Raw genomic sequence first — 19,783 nt, forward strand, 5'->3', positions numbered from 1 at the left:
GCTTTACAAGAACATACAAGTACAATGGAATAGGGGACATAAAAGATAGAAACATGCATCAAAACACATTTCAAGACATTTCAGCTGATGAAAATTAGTGGTGAACAGGTGAGTCTGATGATTTCTGAAGGATCATGTGACACTGAAGCCTGGAGTAATGATGCTGAAAATTCAGCTTTGATCACAGGAATAAATTAAAATTTTGAAATATACAACAGAAAACAGTTACTTTAAATTGCAGTAATTTTTCACAGTATTATTGTCGTGGCCTGAACCAAATTTGTGTGTCTATTATTAATATGTTTAAATGAAAATGAAAAGGGGCAGATTGGTGTTTTATAACGTTTTGTATAACATGTTGCTGGCGGTTATACATAACAGAGATAACCAGAGTAGCCAGAGTGAGCCGAATGATGTTATCAAGATTGCTGTTGCATTTTGCAGATAATGTAGAATTACCAAACTTTGCGTACTTGGTATTGAGAAACGCCCAACTCACCTGTTCACCATTTTTTTTACAGCATTTTTGTCAGCTGTAAACTCCTTGTAAACTTATTTTCTATACGTGATTATTTTGTTTTATATATAACTATTATAAGGCTGGAAACTTATGCTGCTATTTTGAACCAATAATCGGAAACAAAAAGTAGTTGAAGGATGACGTGCATAATTCAGTTATTTATCTGACTCCAATATAATTAATCTGACTCCATTAAAGTTATTATTTTTTACATCTTATTCATTAAAGGTAAAAGTCTTTCTTTGAACTGATAGAAAAACATAGGATATAACCTGAACGTTTAAATAATGAAAGTTACAATCAATTTAGCTTTCAACATTATCAGTTACAAAAGGAAAGATTCTCAAAACCTTTAAAGCAGGCAAAGTTATTTATTAAGTTACATGTTTAAATATACAGACAGTAGAATGGAACAACTATAACTGTATAGAAAACTTAGTTGTCACGAATAATGCACTGCTGTGCAAAACGGCCGTAAAAGCCTTTCTTGTATTAAGAGGTTACGCATCAGTGTGCGGGAGTGTCAGAGTTAAAGCCTTTCTCTCAGAACATCAGTTACCTTTCCTTCTTATACCCTGAGCAAAGCATTGTTATACATGAGTGGAATACCAACACCAAAACCAACTGACAGGAAACCAAAAGATATAGCAAATGGGTGGTGATCAAGAGGGAGAGAAGTACATTAGCATATTCTCCTTAATGCATGTATAAGCAATAACTAGATTGTACATTAGGATACTTTAATGTTTTCATACACTGCCATTCAGTTCAGTTTATAAGCTGTCAGATGAGACCAAACATGACATTGTTACATGTTAGAAAACACTGGTAGATAAATAGTATGTAGTTGAAAGCATATATGTCATGTGAAGCAAATGGTAGAGATGTGTCATTGAGGTGTAAACGACTCGGTCTCTCCAGACAGAACAATATTAACTCCATAGACATTTGATTTAAGATATTCTCACATCCAACCTCGTCTGAAATGCAACATTTATGTTAACATCACGTTTTAAGTCACACACGGAAGTGGTGGCAAAAAAAAAAAAGAAAGAAAAAGAAATCACCCCCAAAAGTCCTACGCGAAGCATATTTTTTGTGTAGCTATTTAGCATTTTTAAATGGTCTTCAGCCACAGGTGCCTTAAGTTTCTGATGCCGCCTTTAGCTTCATATAATGATTCTAAAAAGCTCCTTGGATTCAACTCACTTTATTTTCCTCATTCGTTTGAAATAAACTTACATTACATATTAATAAACTGTAGGACTATATATATATATATATATATATATATATATATATATATATATATATATATTTTATTACTGAATTATTTATTCAATCAGTTTTCCTGTTTTATTCATTGCACCTGTTTCTGAATATTGCTTTATCTACATTTCACTAGTACACTATTTAGATCAATTAATATTCAGAAACAGGTGCAGTTATTTCTTCCAGAGTGAATAAAACATTTTATGTTAAATTACTTTTTTTTCACATCAATCTACACTCCATACACCATAATGACAAAGCAAAAAAACAGATCTGTGACAATGCTAATTTATTTAAATGGAAAAACTGAAATAAGTACATTGCATAAGTATTCAAACCATTAACTCAGTACTTAGTTAAAGCACCTTTTACAGCCTCAAGTCTTTTTGATGTATGATGTGACAAGCTTTGCATATCTGCATTAGGCCATTTTCTGCCATTCTTCTCCTCAGATCCTCTCAAGCTCTGTCAGGTTGGATGGGGATGACATTTTCAATGGACAGACATTTTCAGGTTTCTCCAAAGATGTCGGATTGGGTTCAAGCCCAGGCTCTGGCTGGGACACTCAAGGACATTCATAGAGTTGTCCATAAGCCACTCTTGCATTGTCTTAGGCCCTGTTTACACCTGGTATTAAGGATGCGTTTTGGTCGATCGGATCACAAGTAGACGAGAGAGACACAAGGTGGGCTTCTCATTTCTTATTTGTGCATCCTCGTTTCTTTTTCTCTCTTCCTTTCCTCACATCTCAGCTCCACCTCCCATAGGATATGAGGTTAGGATGCAAGGAAAGAAAACAAGGACGGAGGAATCAAAGGAAATGTCATATTTGAATGTTCTTGATCACTCAAGCGTCACTTCAAAGCATCATCAGCTGCGCTCGAGGGATCTGTCGTCATGTTGTTAAAGTTTGGTTATTTAAAAAAGATCATAATAAATATTAATAACGCAAGATACCCTGCTGAAATATGTAAGATGTAAAGTTAAACTGCGAAATTAAAGCATACATTTAAATTATTGTGAAAGATGTGAAGGGAGAGGAGAATGTATATCTTTACACACTTCCACAAAGGATACACCTGTGTATCCTGGCGCAAGTTATGAAGTAAAATATCTAGCTTCGATTAAGTTCGATACGGAAGGCAATCTGGCGGAAGCTAGACATTTTTAGACTTTTTTATATTATGGGATATGGAATGTAGATTGAAGAAAATTATATTTTTTAAACATTTTAGCATAAAGTGGCAACATCACAGGCATCTGAATACTTTTTGAATGCACCATGATAGAGGCACAGTGACTATAAAGGATTGATTTCTGCAATGGTTTACATACAGATGCACTTGATTTGTTTGTAGGGTGGCCAACTAAACTTTATGTTTGTTGTGCACAAAGACAGTGGTTTGGACATTAAGTAATAGGTCTGTACAATTACTATTTTTACATAAACAAGTAGAAATTAATCTTACGTGAGAGAATTCTTGAGCTTTTCATAACAGTTCCATTAATGCACTCAAAACGTAATTTTAAATACAAACCCGATTCCAAAAATGTTGGGACAGAATGCAATGATGTGGAAGTTTCACATTTCAATATTTTATTCAGAATACAACATAGATGACATATCAAATGTTTAAACTGAGAAAATGTATAATTTTAAGGGAAAAATAAGTTTATTTTAAATTTCATGGCATTAACACGTCTCAAAAAAGTTGTGACAAGACCATGTTTACCACTGTGTGGCATCCCCTCTTCTTTTTATAACAGTCTGCAAACGTCTGGGGACTGAGGAGAGAAGTTGCTCAAGTTTAGGAATAGGAATGTTGTCCCATTCTTGTCTAATACAGGCTTCTAGTTGTTCAACTGTCTTACGTCTTCTTTGTCACATCTTTCTCTTTATGATGCGCCAAATGTTTTCTATGGGTGAAAGATCTGGACTTGCAGGCTGGCCATTTCAGTACCCGGATCCTTCTTCTACGCAGCCATGATGTTGTAATTGATGCAGTATGTGGTCTGGCATTGTCATGTTGGAAAATGCAAGGTCTTCCCTGAAAGAGACGACGTCTGGATGGGAGCATATGTTGCTCTAGAACTTGGATATACCTTTCAGCATTGATGGTGCCTTTCCAGATGTCATTGACGATTACATTGCTTTAAATGAGTCTAGCCCTCAAGGTTATGATTATCGACACAATCCTCGACAGAAAGGCAAAGGGGGAGGTGTTGCTGTAATTTATAGTAATATTTACAGTATTAGTCAAAAGTCTTTCAAATATAATTCCTTCGAAGTGATGGTACTTTACATAACTGCACTGTTAACAATTTCCCTGTATTTTTACAGTACAGTACTGGCAGCAGGGTTGCCAGCAATGTACTGTATTTTGCTTTACAGCAATGTACTGTAATGCAATTTTACAGTACAAAGAACAGTACTGTATAACTACATAACAGTATTTTACTGTATTTTTACAGTATTTTGTAATTTGATCCAGTTTTACTGTATTTTACTATATTGTAATATATATTGTTATTTTACTGTTAAATATTACTTATAATCATTGCTAATAATGATAAAATATATAATTATATAATACATAGGTTAGAATAGTACATACATACTATAGTTAGTAACATTACAATAGTACTATACTACAGAATAACATTACAAATCAAAAGGCAAACCAAACAGAGTAAATTTAAAAAATATATTTTTATTCAATCAATATATTTAAACATTTCAAAACATTTCAGAATTGTCACCATCTTTCGCCCCATCAGCAACGGCCCTGGTACAGTGCATCAGCAATTTGATTTATCTTAAAAAGTGAGCAAAAACAACAAGTGTCCAACAAGATTCACCCCTAACTGAAGGGCACGTGGATGGCTGCAAACAGGCCACAGTCCCTCAGTGTGAAGTCTTCCATTTAAACAAAAAGGACCGAACGAAGCTGTTGACATGTGGGTTGATGGCCATCACTCTGCACCACCGTGCTGATCTTCTGCTCACTCCCTGTCGGGCAGTACATTTCTTCTCTTCAATGCCAAAACTGTAACAGAGTCAAGGCACACACACAAATACATGTATTACAAAAACTGTTATCCACAGCACCAATAAAGATGAACAGACAGTGTAAGATAGAAATGTCAAATGAAAATTCTGTAGCAAAACAAAATGCAACTTATTTTTAAAGTTTAAAAGGTTGTATTATTATGGCTAATACTTACAAAATACTCATACGCTTCCTTGTGACAGCAATGCACTTCCCAGGATGCAAAGACAAGTGGACCACACTGCTGAAAGAAATCAAAATAAATGTTTATTCATTGATGTTGCTTTGTTGGGGATAGGCTAACACATACACTGTTGTCACATGCATTTCATATAGGCCTACTTCAATAATACATCTAGGTTAGTAAAATATTATCCTAGACCTTGCTGAATATTTTGCCATGGCATGCATTATACTTGCTTTGTTGTCTAATAGATAATTATTAACGGTGATAAAAGTAATTTACACCCCAATTAATATATTTTTTTAATTATCATAATCGTTTATTGTCATTACAGTCACTATGCTACAGAACAGGGTCTTCTTGCCCAAACAGATGCAGTAATAATCTGATCAAGTTAACAATAGCCAATCTCTCTGACCCCAAACCACCCATTTACAGTACGTTTCAAGTGAAACTTAAGTATTTTCGATCTGGGCCGTCTTTTTTCATGTTTTTGTGCCTAAGCACTAACTGTGATGACCGCGGCCGCTGCAGCCGTCAGCGGACTGCAAATATAAGTTAACTACGTTTGAGCTTTAGTGCACCGTCAGTGTACGACTATAAAAGTGCTTGTTTTTCTCACTGACAGGCTAGCATCGGACAACATTATGGAAAGGATCCCCACAGGAATAGACTTTTTTTTAATCGCAAGATCCTTTTTGTTTAAACACAAACGGCCGTCTATCGATCTCCCAGCAGATTCCAACCTCGCGCTCATTAGTAAAACAAACTTCGTTCAAACTCGACAGAAACAAATTAAAACTCACCAAACCCGTTTCGGTTCATCTTTCCACGGTTCCAACAATCATCGACATTGAGTTTGGTCGAAATAACCCCTAAGCTAATTCACTGAGTTAGATTTTAAAATGTCAGAAGAGCAGCGGGGCAAAACAGCGCGTACACATCTAATAACGGTGTTTTCGACTACAGCTAGCAACATTTGCTGGCTAAATGTTTAGTTTCATTCCAGAATAAAAACGATGCACTTTGTAAAAACCTAATAGTAAAATTAACTTACCGAACTTCCAGAAATACACCGTTCTGCTTCTCCAGTCACCAGCGGCTGTGTTCTTCTATGTGATGTGACGTCAGGTGGCGCATTATTTACAGCAATCCTGTATTATTGCCTGGTATATTACAGCCAGGTTACAGCAGGGTTACAGCAACACCAAAATATACTGTAAAATATTCCCGCTCAATCAAAATTACCCAGAATGCAATATAAATTACAGTATTTTACTGTAATATAGAAATGTGGTACTGTACTGTAGGTTTTTACAGTACTGTGCTGCTAAATCTACAGCGACATTTAACAGTGTGTAATGATTCATCACTAGAGCTGGGATCCATTTGCATGCTTTATTGTACAATATCGAAGTCAGACAGGCTGGGTCAAACAGGGGCAGACAGGGACAGCAGAGACAGGCAGAATCAATGGTCAGTATACAGGCCAGTTCAGGCAGATATCACTCACAAACGGTAGACAAGGCAAGGGTCAGGCGGCGATGGTTCGTTAACGGGAGACAACAGGTTGAGCAACAGGTAATCATACAGGATATAAACGCTCAGAAATGTATACCGTGGCAATACAAGACTTTGCGGAGCATGAATGGGAATGAGTCTTTTATAGTCCAGGTAATGGGTAACAGCTGGCGGGGTAATTTGTCTGAGGCAGAGGCTTGTGGGAAATGTAGTGTGGTGTAGGTGTGAACGTGTTAGTATTCCGGTGAAGGCTCCCTCCGATGGCCAGAGGAGGGAATCACGGAGTTCGTCTCTGTGACAGAGCCCCCCTTCCTGCGAGCGCCTCCTGGCGCGAGGAAGCATCCGACTGATACTGGAGTACTCTGCCCCGATGTCGGGAGTCCAACAGCTCACGGACTCGATAGGCTTCCTCGCCTTCGATCATGATGGCAGGGGGACCCTGGTCACCGGACACCTCCTCTCCCTCCTCGCTGGGACCATCGGCAGGCTTGAGCAGGGATACATGAAATGTGGGAGAGATGCGAAAATGGTTAGGCAGAGCCAAACGGAATGAAACAGGAGTGATTTGACGTGTGATTTGGAATGGACCTACGTACCTCGGACTTAATTTCTTGCAAGGGAGTCTGAGATGTAAGTCTCGCGTCAACAGCCAAACCCATTGGCCCGGGCGGTACACAGGACCAGGATGACGATGCCGAATCAGCCTGTTCCCTCAGACGGCGGACGGTGTGCTGCAGGTGGGTATGTGCTCTGTTCCAGGTTGCCTCACTTCAATTCATCCAGTCATTAACTGCGGCCACATTGGTGGGTTCACCGGACCAGGGGAACAGAGGTGGTTGGAATCCCAGAACGCATTGGAAAGGCGTTAGGCCGGTGGCAGGTTTGCGTATGGAGTTTTGAGCGTACTCAGCCCATAGCAGATAGCGAGACCAGTCGTTCTGGTGAAGGTTACAGTAGCTGCGGAGGAAGTGAGCTGTAGCTGCGGAGGAAGTGAGTCAGCTCTTGGTTCAGGCATTCGATCTGTCCATTGGATTGAGGATGGTAGCCGGAGGTCAGGCTGACATTTATATTTAGGGCTTGACAGAAAGCCGACCAGACCAGAGGCGGGAGGTGAACTGAGGGCCGCGGTCAGAAACTATTCAGGTAAGCCATAAATGCGGAAAACCCAGTAACATAATAGTTCTGCTGTCTGCATGGCTGTGGGTAACTTGGGAAGAGGGATGAGACGACAGGCTTTGGAGAAGCGATCGATGACGGTGAGTATAGTGGTATAGTTGTCGGATGCGGGGAGATCAGTGACAAAGTCTATTGCTATGTCAGACCAAGGGCGTTGAGGAAGAGGTAATGGTTGCAATAACACGGCTGGTAACTGGTGAGATGGTTTGTGGATATTACAGGTTGTGCACTGTTTGACAAACTGGGTGGTGTCTCTGCAGAGTGTAGGCCACCAGAAGTGGTTCTGTAGGAGGTGGATGGTGGCGGTGATGCCAGAAGCAGGTGAGCTGTGGACCATTTCCATGACTCGGCGACAAAGATCCTCGGAGACAAAGACCTTATCTGCGGGGCATTCTGATGGGACTTCAATCTGAGCGTTGGCCTGTTCCAATTCGGTCATTATATCCCACTGTATGGGAGCAACAACAATGGAGGTAGGTAAGACAGTTTCTGTGGGTTGTATGGTCTGATTACCTTCGAATTGTCGTGACAGAGCATTGGCTTTGACATTCTTGGAGCCTGGACGGTATGTGACTGTGAAGTTGAAGCGAGAGAAGAATAAGGACCAGCGGGCCTGGCGAGGGTTGAGTCTCTTGGCTGCTCGTAGATACTCGAGGTTCTTGTGATCTGTGAATACTACGAATGGATGAGAAGCTCCCTCCAACCAATGGCACCATTCCTTGAAGGCGGCCTTCATGGCAAGAAGCTCACAGTCCCCGACATCATAGTTCCTCTCTGCAGCCGAAAGTTTTCTAGAATGGAAAGCACAGGGGTATAATTTCAGTGGGTTACCTTGCCTTTGTGAGAGTATTGCCCCAAGGCTGGATGCGTCGACTTCCACTATGAACGGGAGTGATGGATCTAGATGGTGTAATATGGGAGCTGTTGTGAAGCGTTCCTTTAGGTCCTGGAAGGCTTGGACGGCGGGAGCTGACCACTGAAGGTAAGTACTGCCCTTCTTGACCATGCTTGTGAGAGGTGTGGCTATAGTACTGAAAGTTGTGGATGAAGCGGCGATAAAAGTTTGCGAAGCCCAGGAAGCATTGTAACTCCTTGAGGGTGTTGGGACGTGGCCAGTTGAGGATCGTGGCAACTTTCTTTTCATCCATCGCCACGCCATCTGGACTGATAACATATCCCAGGAACGACTTGGAATTCTGATGAAACTCACATTTTTCAGCTTTTGCATAGAGTTGATACTGGAATTAGTCGTTTAAGAACCATTCTGACATGCTGCACATGCTCCTCCATGGTGTTCGAGTAGATCAGGATGTCATCTATGTAAACAATCACAAACTTGTTAAGCATATTTCTGAAAACATCATTTATGAAACCTTGAAAGACGGACGGACTATTGACCAGCCCGAAGGGCATAACAAGATATTCATAGTGCCCATTGGCCGTGGAGAAAGCGTTTTTCCACTCATCCCCCTCCCTAATGCGGATGAGATTGTAGGCACTGTGGAGGTCTAACTTTGAAAAGAATTTGACTGTGCGAAGTTGCTTGAGGGCTGCTGGTACTAATGGTAGTGGGTATCTGAATTTCACAGTGATTTCGTTCAAACCTCAATAGTCGATGCAAGGATGAAGCCCACCATCTTTCTTGCTTACAAAGAAGAAACCCGCTGAGGCTGGGGAGGTGGAAGGACGGATGAACCCTTTTGCCAGTTCCTCCTCAATGTACTTCTTCATGGATTCCGACTCGGGTTGTGACAGAGGAAATATACGGCCCTTGGGTGGAGTTGTTCCTGGAAGCAGATCGATTGCACAGTCATAAGAGCAGTGAGGAGGTAATTTAGATGCAAGCACCTTGCTGAAGGCTATGGCCAGATCCAGATATTCGCTGGGCAGATTTAGGTTTGACGGAATCTCAGCGGTTTCAGGAATTTCAGTGGACTGGATGGAACTGATGGGTAGGGATGGTTGGTTTGACAGGCATTTCTCTTGACACTGTTTGTTCCAGTGCGTGATCTGGCCCTCTCTCCAGCAGATTTGTGGGTTGTGTGTACGCAGGCAGGTGAAGTGGAAGTGGGTAAGATATGGAATTGTTTTCTTTCAGTGTGGAACAGACCGGTTTGCATGGTGATGGGTTGAGTGATGGAGTTGACGCGTCCAGAGCCCAGAGGTCGGCCATCTATTGCTTCCACTGTGAGAGAAGAGGAACGTTGGATTAGAGGAACATTATGTTGTTGGGCGTAACTCAAAGACATGAAGTTCCCCGCGGCCCCTGAGTCCAGCAGAGCAGACGTGGTGAGTAGAATATCATTGATTTGTAACGTAATGGGTACAGACACACACATTTCGGAGTTGTAGTAATGGTTGGAATCACTCATCGAGCGTGGTTTCTCGGGACGAGAACAGACCGGGCAGTTATTTCTCATGTGACCGGGATTACCACAGTACAAACACAGACGCTGATGGCGACTTCTCTCTTCCTCAGACAGATGGTAGGAATTAATCTGCATGGCTTCAGGTGGTTCTGTGTTCACAGAAGGAGTGGAGTGGATGGAGCATCGCTGACTGGCCTTACAAGCTTGCATGAGGTTATCAATTTGAATGGCAAGTTCAATGAATTGGTCTAAATTTCTGCCTTCGTCACGGCAAGCAAGCTCCGATTGCAATTCTTGTGTTAATCCTCTGCGGAAGCATACTTTCAGAGAATCACTCACCCAGTTTGTCTGTGCAGCCAACGTGCGAAAAGCCAGTGCATATTCAGCAGCTGTTTTGCGTCCCTGGGTCAATTCCAACAATCGATCTCCGGCTCCCTTGCCATCGCTGGGATGATCAAACACCTCCTTGAATCTCTGCATGAAGTAATCGTAAGACGGAAAAGCAGCCCCACCATCCCTCCAAACAGAAGTTATCCACTCAAGAGCTCTCCCGGTGAGTAATGAACAAACGAAAGCGATCTTACCAGTATCATTGAAATACATCGCTGGTTGTTGACTGAGATACAGAGAGCATTGTAGGATGAAGCCTTTACATTTGGAGGGATCACCGTCGTACTTATCGGGCAGTGAGAGACGCGGGTTGACTTGAGATGGCGTCTCTGCCGCGTGGGTAATGGCGGCTGCCACGGGAGGTGTAGAAGGAGCAGGTGTTTGGAGCCCCTGCAGCGCTTTCACCAGGTCTTCAGTAATAGAGGTAACGCGGTTGAGCTGGTGCTGATGGGCTGCTAGTTGGCTGGCTTGGGCAGACATGGTGGCACACAGGAAAGCAGCTGGATCTTGTGTTGGCGAAGTCTTCTGCAATGATTCATCACTAGAGCTGGGATCCATTTGCATGCTTTATTGTACAATATCGAAGTCAGACAGGCTGGGTCAAACAGGGGCAGACAGGGACAGCAGAGACAGGCAGAATCAATGGTCAGTATACAGGCAGTGGCCAGTTCAGGCAGATATCACTCACAAACGGTAGACAAGGCAAAGGTCAAGACAGGTGGCGATGGTTCGTTAACGGGAGACAACAGGTTCAGCAACAGGTAATCAGACAGGATATAAACGCTCAGAAATGTATACCGTGGCAATACAAGACTTCGCGGAGCATGAATGGGAATGGGAGTCTTTTATAGTCCAGGTAATGGGTAACAGCTGGCGGGGTAATTAGTCCGAGGCAGAGGCTTGTGGGAAATGTAGTGTGGTGTAGGTGTGAGTGTGTTAGTATTCCAGTGAAGGCTCCCTCCGATGGCCAGAAGAGGGAATCACGGAGTTCGTCTCTGTGATAGTAACATTATGTAAGTTGACATTTGTGCTGGCTACTGTATACAGGCCACCAGGACACCATACAGACTTTATTAAAGAATTTGCTGATTTTCTATCAGAGTTAGTACTAGCTGCAGATAAAGTCCTTGTTGTTGGTGATTTTAATATCCATGTAGATAATAAAAAAGACTAATTGGGATTGGCATTTACAGACATTCTAAACTCTATTGGTGTTAGACAACACGTGTCAGGACCCACTCATTGTCGTAATCATACTTTAGATCTAATATTGTTACATGGAATCGATATTGATGCCGTTGAAATTCTGCAGCAGAGTGACGACATCTCAGATCATTATCTAGTCTCATGTATACTACATTTGGTCAAAGCAGCTAAACTGCCTCTCTACCATAAATATGGTAGAACCATCACTTCTACCACTAAAGATCGCTTTATAAATAATTTCCCTGATCAGTTTCATCGCCTTAGCATACCAGACAGCTTAGAACAGTGGTTTTCAAACTTTTTCAAGAGCGACCCTTTTTTTTTTTTTTTTTTTTTTTACGCGACCCATAGGCTTATTCTTAAGCCAAGCATAAGAATAACAATAACAACCGCTTTTGATGATGCACGTGCACTGGATGATCATTGACGCGATTGCAATGCAAAGTTGATTCTGCACTAATTTGATCTAGCTATGGGATGCTCATTAACCTGTTAACCATTAACCATTATAAGAATTTTAACCAATTAAAAGCCTACTATCGTTTGCTGCATGCTTAAAAAATACACAAAACATATTCCACAACAAATCCTTTAAATGTGATATTCAGAACAGAACAAGTAACAAACAACTGTCACCCAACCAAAATCACACACACTCACACAAACTGTTTAAAAGCAAAAAATAAGGAAACAGAAGGAAAACAATTATCCTATTGATCTGAAATAAGTGCCTGTGTGTGTGTGTGTGTGTGTGTGTGTGACAGAAGACAAGGCTCATGTTCACTGAACTCTTTAATGTGTGTGTTTGTTGCTGCCGATGGAGCGAACAAGCGAACGAGTGTGTGTGTGTGTGTGTGTTGCTGCCGATGGAGCGAACGAGTGTGTGTGGGTTGCTGCCGATGGAGCGAACGAGTGTGTGTGGGTTGCTGCCGATGGAGCGAGCGAACGAGTGTGTGTGTGTGTGTGTGTTGCTGCCATGGAGCGAACGAGTGTGTGTGATGTTGCTGCCGATGGAGCGAACGAGTGTGTGTGGGTTGCTGCCGATGGAGCGAACGAGTAGGCCTAATATATATTAATGAGAAGGGTGGGCCTGCTTATTCTGCATAATTTGGTCCCAAGCCGGTTCGCTGGATGAGAGGGCAACACGCATGTCCGGAGAAGCATTCAGTTTGTTTCGTTGTTTCGTCTTCATTTTGGTTAAAACTGAGAATCCAGTTTCACACATATAGGTAGTGGTGAAGGGTAGTAGCAATGAAATGCTTGCTTTGCTCAGCATGGGATACTCGGTGAAGAGGCCAATCCAGAACGAAGACAATTTTTCTGTTTTGTGACGAGTTTTCAAAGTGTTGTCACTGGTTAGTTGGATCATTTCTGATTCTTCAGAAGGAGTTAAATTCAGTTCAGCAATTGAATCTGGAGTTTCAAAGTCAAAGGGATTTTTCACCCACCGCTTGTCTTTTAATTCATCGAACTTCGCCTGGGGAAAGTAGCAAGAAAATTTCCCCATCAGTGCATCCAGATGTGACTGAATGAGGCCAGTGACCGATTCGTTGGGCACATCGTTTTCTTCAATGCGTTTCATCATTGTCGGGAACATATAGTAGCTCGCGGTTTTGAGTCGCAGCTGCCAGAGTTCGAGTGATTTCTGGAAAGCCTGAATTTGTTCGCAATGTCTGAAAATGTTGTCTTCCCGTCCTTGTAGTTTTAGATTCAGTTCGTTTAGAACAGAAAATATGTCAGCCAGATAAGAAAGGGTTAAAAGCCATTTCTCATCACTGAATTGGCTTGCGAGAGGTGACAGTTTATCAGTAAAAGCACGTATTTCATACCTCAATTCGTACACTCGGCTGAGCACCCTACCCTTCGACAGCCATCTCACGTCTGTATGAAAGAATAAATGTTTGTGCTCGGCTCCCATTTCAACACACAGGGCCTCGAAAAGTCGGCTATTTAAGAGCACTGCCTTTAATGTAGTTCACAACTTTGACAGTGTCTCTCATCACTATTTCAAGCTCAGGTGGGATTCCTTTTGATGCCAACGCTTCACGATGAATAAAACAATGGTACCAAACAATGTTTTGTCCTACTGCATCCTTAATCCTTCTGACAACTCCACTATTTTTGCCAGTGAGGTTGGCCGCCCCGTCGCTGGTGATGCCTTTGCAATTGGCCCAATCCAGACCACTTTTTGTTATGAATGCATTTAATTGTTCAAAAATATGTGCTCCTGACATGCTAGAAGGCAAAGTTAGGCAGCACAGAAGATCTTCAAGAAATTCACCTTGCCAAATGTACCGAACATAAACAAGTAACGTAGCGCTTGATGCAACGTCAGTGCTCTCATCCAGCTGAATAGCAAAATCCCTCGCTGACTTCAGTCTCGCTATGAGCTGTTCTTCTAAATTCTGGGCAATATCCACAATTCGACGCGACACCGTATTGTCACTAAGAGGAATTAGTTTTAGCTTTTCAGATGCCTTTTCATCCAGAACTGTATTAACTATGTCTAGTGCAGCAGGCAATATTAATCGCTCTGCAATTGTGTGTGGCGCTTTTTCTTTGGCAACACGATATGAAACTTTATAAGATACCAAGTGCAATTTGTCATTGTATGTCACACTTCTGCTGAGTAACTGAGCTGATGACTTAATTTCTTGAGACTTCCTCTGAAAAAAAGATAATGGTTTGTCCGCAAGATCTGCATGGCGTGTACTTAAATGTCTTTCCAACTTCGCTGGTTTCAAACTTTCATTTGCCAACTTTTCACCGCATATTACGCACATTGGTATTGCAGCACGGACTGCGTCCGAACAGTTGACAAACCCAAACTTAAAAAAATCATCTTTATATGGCCTTACTCCGGATTTCTGCTTTTTCTTTGCTGGGCAAGTACTGCTACTCTGTTCACATGCATCGCCTTCGTTATCTTCCCTGCTGATCTCCGCTGTTTGTGGCAGGGTTTGATGACTGGCTGCGTTTTCTGCTTCATTTAAAGGGGTCTCTGTCTCTGGCCCTCTTTTTCTTGTGAAAAAATCATAAATGCTTTTTGACTTTGGCTTGCTCATGTTCAGCATAAAATAAATTAAATACGGGCTACTAATGTCACGCTACCTAAGATGTTGCATCATCTCAGTGAGAAAAAGAAAATGGCTGTATCAACAACACTGCGCGCAAGATTTTTTTTTTGTTTTTATTTATTTATTTATTTTATTTATTTATTTTGCATGTATTTGAATGATTTTTTCATTACTTCTATAATGAAAGTACTGATTTTTTCAGTACTTCTATTCAAAGTTATTATTATTAATATTATTATGATTAGAAAACGGAATTAATTATTTTAGTAAAAAAAAAAAGAAAAATCACTGGCGACCCATTTTTTAATTCTTTAATTCTTTTAATTCTTTAATTCCCATTTTAGTTTTCAAAAGGGTTTGAAAACCACTGGCTTAGAAGACCTCGATGTTGCAACAGAAACTATTGCCTCTGTCTTTTCCAGCACATTAGATTCAGTTGCTCCTTTGCGTTTAAAAAAGATGAAGGAAATTAATACAATGCCATGGTACAATGAGCACACTCGAGCCATAAAAACAGCAGCCAGAAAAATGGAGTGCAGCTGGAAGAAAACAAAACTACAAGTATTTCGCATTTCCTGGAGAGAGAGAATGATTGAGTACAGAAAGGCTTTAAAAACTGCTAGATCTGCCTATTTTTCAAAACTTTTAGAAGAAAATAAACACAACCCTAGGTATTTATTTGATACAGTGGCTAAATTAACAAGAAATAAAGCTTCAACTTCTGATGTTTCCAAAGAGCACAGCAGTAATGACTTTATGAACTTCTTTACTTGCAAGATTGATAATATTAGAGAAAAAATTATAACCATGCAACCGTCTACTGCAGTATCGTGTCAGACAGTGCACTGTAGTATCCCTGAGGAAAAATTCAATTCATTTACTGCTTTACGAGAGGAAGAATTGTCTAAACTTGTTAAATCATCAAAATCAACAACATGTATTTTAGACCCAATACCGACTAAGCTATTGAAAGAGATGGTTCCAGAGGTCATAGATCCTCTTCTTAATATTGTTAATTCATCTTTATCACTAGGATACGTACCAAAAACTTTTAAGCTGGCTATTATTAAACCTCTTATTAAAAAAACACAACTTGATCCTAGAGAATTAGTCAATTACAGGCCGATCTCAAATCTTACTTTTCTGTCAAAAATACTAGAAAAGGCAGTTTCATCACAACTGTGTTCCTTTTTAGAAAGAAATAGTATCTGTGAGGATTTCCAGTCAGGATTTAGACCGTACCATAGTACTGAGACTGCTCTCATTAGAGTTACTAATGATTTGCTCTTATCATCAGATTGTGGTTGTATCTCTCTATTAGTGTTACTGGATCTTAGTGCTGCATTTGACATTATCGATCACAATATTCTTTTAAATAGACTCGAAAACTATGTTGGCATTAGTGGAATTGCATTGTCATGATTCAAATCATACTTATCTGACTGTTATCAGTTTGTAGTAGTAAATGAAGAGGGGTCATATCGATCACAAGTTCAATATGGAGTACCGCAAGGCTCAGTACTAGGACCGTTGCTTTTCAGTCTGTACATGCTACCCTTGGGGGATATCATTAGGAAGCATGGCGTTAGTTTTCATTGTTACACTGATGATACTCCGCTCAATATTTCTTCGTGCCCTGTCGAAACTTACCATTTTGCAAAATTAACAGAATGTATAGCTGATATAAACTGGATGAGCAGTAATTTCCCACTACTAAATTCAGAAAAAAACAGAGATTGTAATTTTTGGACCTTCTTCAAAAACTTCTTCACGTAATAACCTAGAATACTGTCTAACACTTGATGGCTGCTCTGTTGAGTCTTCGTTGTCAGCTAGGAACCTGGGTGTGCTTTTTGATACCAATCTTTAATTTGAAGGCCATGTTACTAGCATCTGTAAAACCGCATTCTTCCATCTTAAAAATATATCTATACTACGACATATGCTCTCAATGAAGAATGCAGAACCCAGTGTAATGCTCTACTGGGTGGTTGTTCCTCCCGCTTGATAAATAAACTACAGCTCGTACAAAATGCAGCAGCTAGAGTTTCTTACTAGAACTAGGAAGTATGACCATATTAGCCCAGTTCTGTCGTCACTGCATTGGCTTCCTGTTAAACATCGTATAGATTTTAAAATCTTGTTAATTACTTACAAAGCACTAAATGGTTTAGCTCCCCAGTACCTAAGCGAGCTCTTAAAGCATTATAGTCCTTCACGTCTATTGCGATTTCAGAATTCAGGCCAGCTGATACTACCTAGAATATCAAAATCAACCGCAGGCAGTAGATCCTTCTCCTATTTGGCACCTAAACTCTGGAACAATCTTCCTAGCATTGTTCGGGAAGCAGACACACTCTGTCAGTTTAAATCTAGACTAAAAACGCATCTCTTTAACCTGGCATACACATAACACATTATAAATTTATATTTCCAAATCCGTTAAAGGATTATTAGGCCGGGTTCACACCGCAAGCGGCAGCAGAGCGGAAGCAGTGCGTTAGCAGAGCGTGAGCGTGAACTGCAGCTGCAGATGAGATATCCAGATGAGACCGAGGACCGGTGCCCTGACACGACCACAACGCAACCCTGAAGTATCAACACAGATTGAGTCAACTAGATCATCCACTGTGAAGGCCTCATCGACACGACAGCCAGTGCCACAGTTCCTCAACAGACCGTCCATACCGGCGTGATGAATACGATCCACAACTGGATGGAACTGAAATAAATACTTTGAATGTTGCGATCCTATCAGACTTATGATAGCAACCTGAATCGTAACAAAGCACTGTTTGCCAGAGGAGAACTGGCCCCCCGACTAAGCCTGGTTTCTCCCAAGGTTTTTTTCTCCATTTAACACCTATTTGCCACCTGTTTGCCACCTGATGTCACCTGTTGGAGTTTGGGTTCCTTGCCGCTGTTGCCTTTGGCTTGCTTAGTTGGGGACACTTGACATTTGACTTGACATTTGATATTCAACAGTATTCTTGACATTTATTCAACAGTGCTTTGATCTGCCTGCATTGACACTATTCTTTAAGAGCTGCTGTGCAGCCAAATTATATACCAGTCAGAGCCGGCCCGTTATATAGGCAGTATAGGCAAATGCTAAGGGCGCAATCTCGCTAGGGGGGCGCCAAAGAGGCCAAGGGATAAAAAAAAAAAAAAGAAGTTACAAACATAACCAAACTGCTGATATCTTTTGCAAACTAAACTTCGAATTAGTATTAATAATTTGTATTATAGAAACATCCAAAATAAGTGCATTTACTGCACCCGCCCCCAATTGATTGACACCTGGCTGAAGGATGGACGGAGCGAGGTGAGACCATAGACAGTAAAAGAAATGGACACAGCAACCCCATTGGAACTCAATTGAGACAAGTGAAGCCCATTTTTAGCGATTTTTAGCACTTCCGTTTCTGACGCGGCACTTACTGCGGAGTGTTGAGACTGTTTACATATTTGTGCCCATATGTACGTTTTATGTACTGGTTTTATTTTTGAATGAATATTTTCTAAAATTGTATGATGTTTTTGTTGAGTTATTATTACACAATACTTTTTCCTGACCTTTTTGAATCTTGCCTCTGACAAATAACCCAAATTACAAAAAAAGACTAAAACTAACACTAAAACTAATAAAAACTAAACTAAAACTAAGCATTTTCAAAAAATAAAAACTAAACTAGCAAACCCACTTTAAAAACTAATTAAAACTAATCTGAATTTGAAAACAAAAAGTCAAAATGAAATAAAAATAAAAACTAATGAAAAATGCAAAACTATAATAACCTTGTTCCCAACAACAAAAAGGAAAATGTCCGTCAGGGGAATCAAACCCAGGTCCTCAGCGTGGTAACGCTAAGTGCTAACCACGAAACCACATCAGCACTTATAATAATGGCCACTCGCAGTCCTAAGTTGACTCTTAGTCCCCAAAACCTTGAGAAAAAAATAAATAAATAAATGAGTAAACAATTAGTATTTTAGTTCGGGCGCCAGACAAGTATGCACTTGCCACAGATAATAATATACTCACCTCGGATAGATTTAAAAAAATGAAAAAAAAAAAACATCCGTTACATAAATTTATATACAGTTTTTTACAATCACTTTGCTACTATTTTCAGAACCTTGATGTCATTTGTCACAACTCTAGACACAAAACTCACAACCAATGATCACAACATTTTTCAAAACTCTAACCCTTTTCTCAATTGCTTGGATACAATACACATAAAACTTAGATCATTTGTTCATTCAGCAAAAATCACCTGTTCAATATGACACAACTTAACATCAAAGTACTACTATTTCAAAAGGCAATTCACACATTACATTTCAAATGAGTGTCTATTCATTTTCTTACAATGATCGAACTATCAATTGATAGAACTGCTCAAAATGATAAGTAACTGTTGCATTACTCTTAATGCATAGTTGTATGGAAACAGACAAACAATCTTCCATGTTTACTGTAAATCATGAAAGTTTCAGGTTAACGAGATTCATTGTCACCAATTAGCATGGAGCATGAACCAATTAGACTACAATTTCCATGGATGTAGCCTAATATTTTATCATAATGCTTCATCAGATACTGTGTCTATGGCCCCAAATACTGTACCACTTTCTCACACTGCAAAAAATTCTGTTCTTACTTAGAGTTTTTGTCTTGTTTCTAGTCAAAATATCTTAAAGATCTTAAATCAAGAAGCATTTTCTTGACAAGTAAAAATTATTTTCTTATTTTCAGGAAAAATAAGTCAAAATTAAGTACGTTTTTCCTGAAAACAAGAAAATAATTTTTACTTGTCAAGAAAATGCTTCTTGATTTAAGATCTTTAAGACATTTTGACTAGAAACAAGACAAAAACTCTAAGTAAGAACAGCATGTTTTGCAGTGCACTCCTGTTTTGTTTCTTACAGTACAAGCAAGCAAGTTGAGGAACACTGCATTTGATGTTTTACAGTACTGTCTTTTCTTTTCTATTTCAAAGCTAATTATTTTT

This window comes from Megalobrama amblycephala, linkage group LG24, assembly GCF_018812025.1.
Source record: "Megalobrama amblycephala isolate DHTTF-2021 linkage group LG24, ASM1881202v1, whole genome shotgun sequence".
Taxonomy (NCBI): Eukaryota; Metazoa; Chordata; class Actinopteri; order Cypriniformes; family Xenocyprididae; genus Megalobrama; species Megalobrama amblycephala.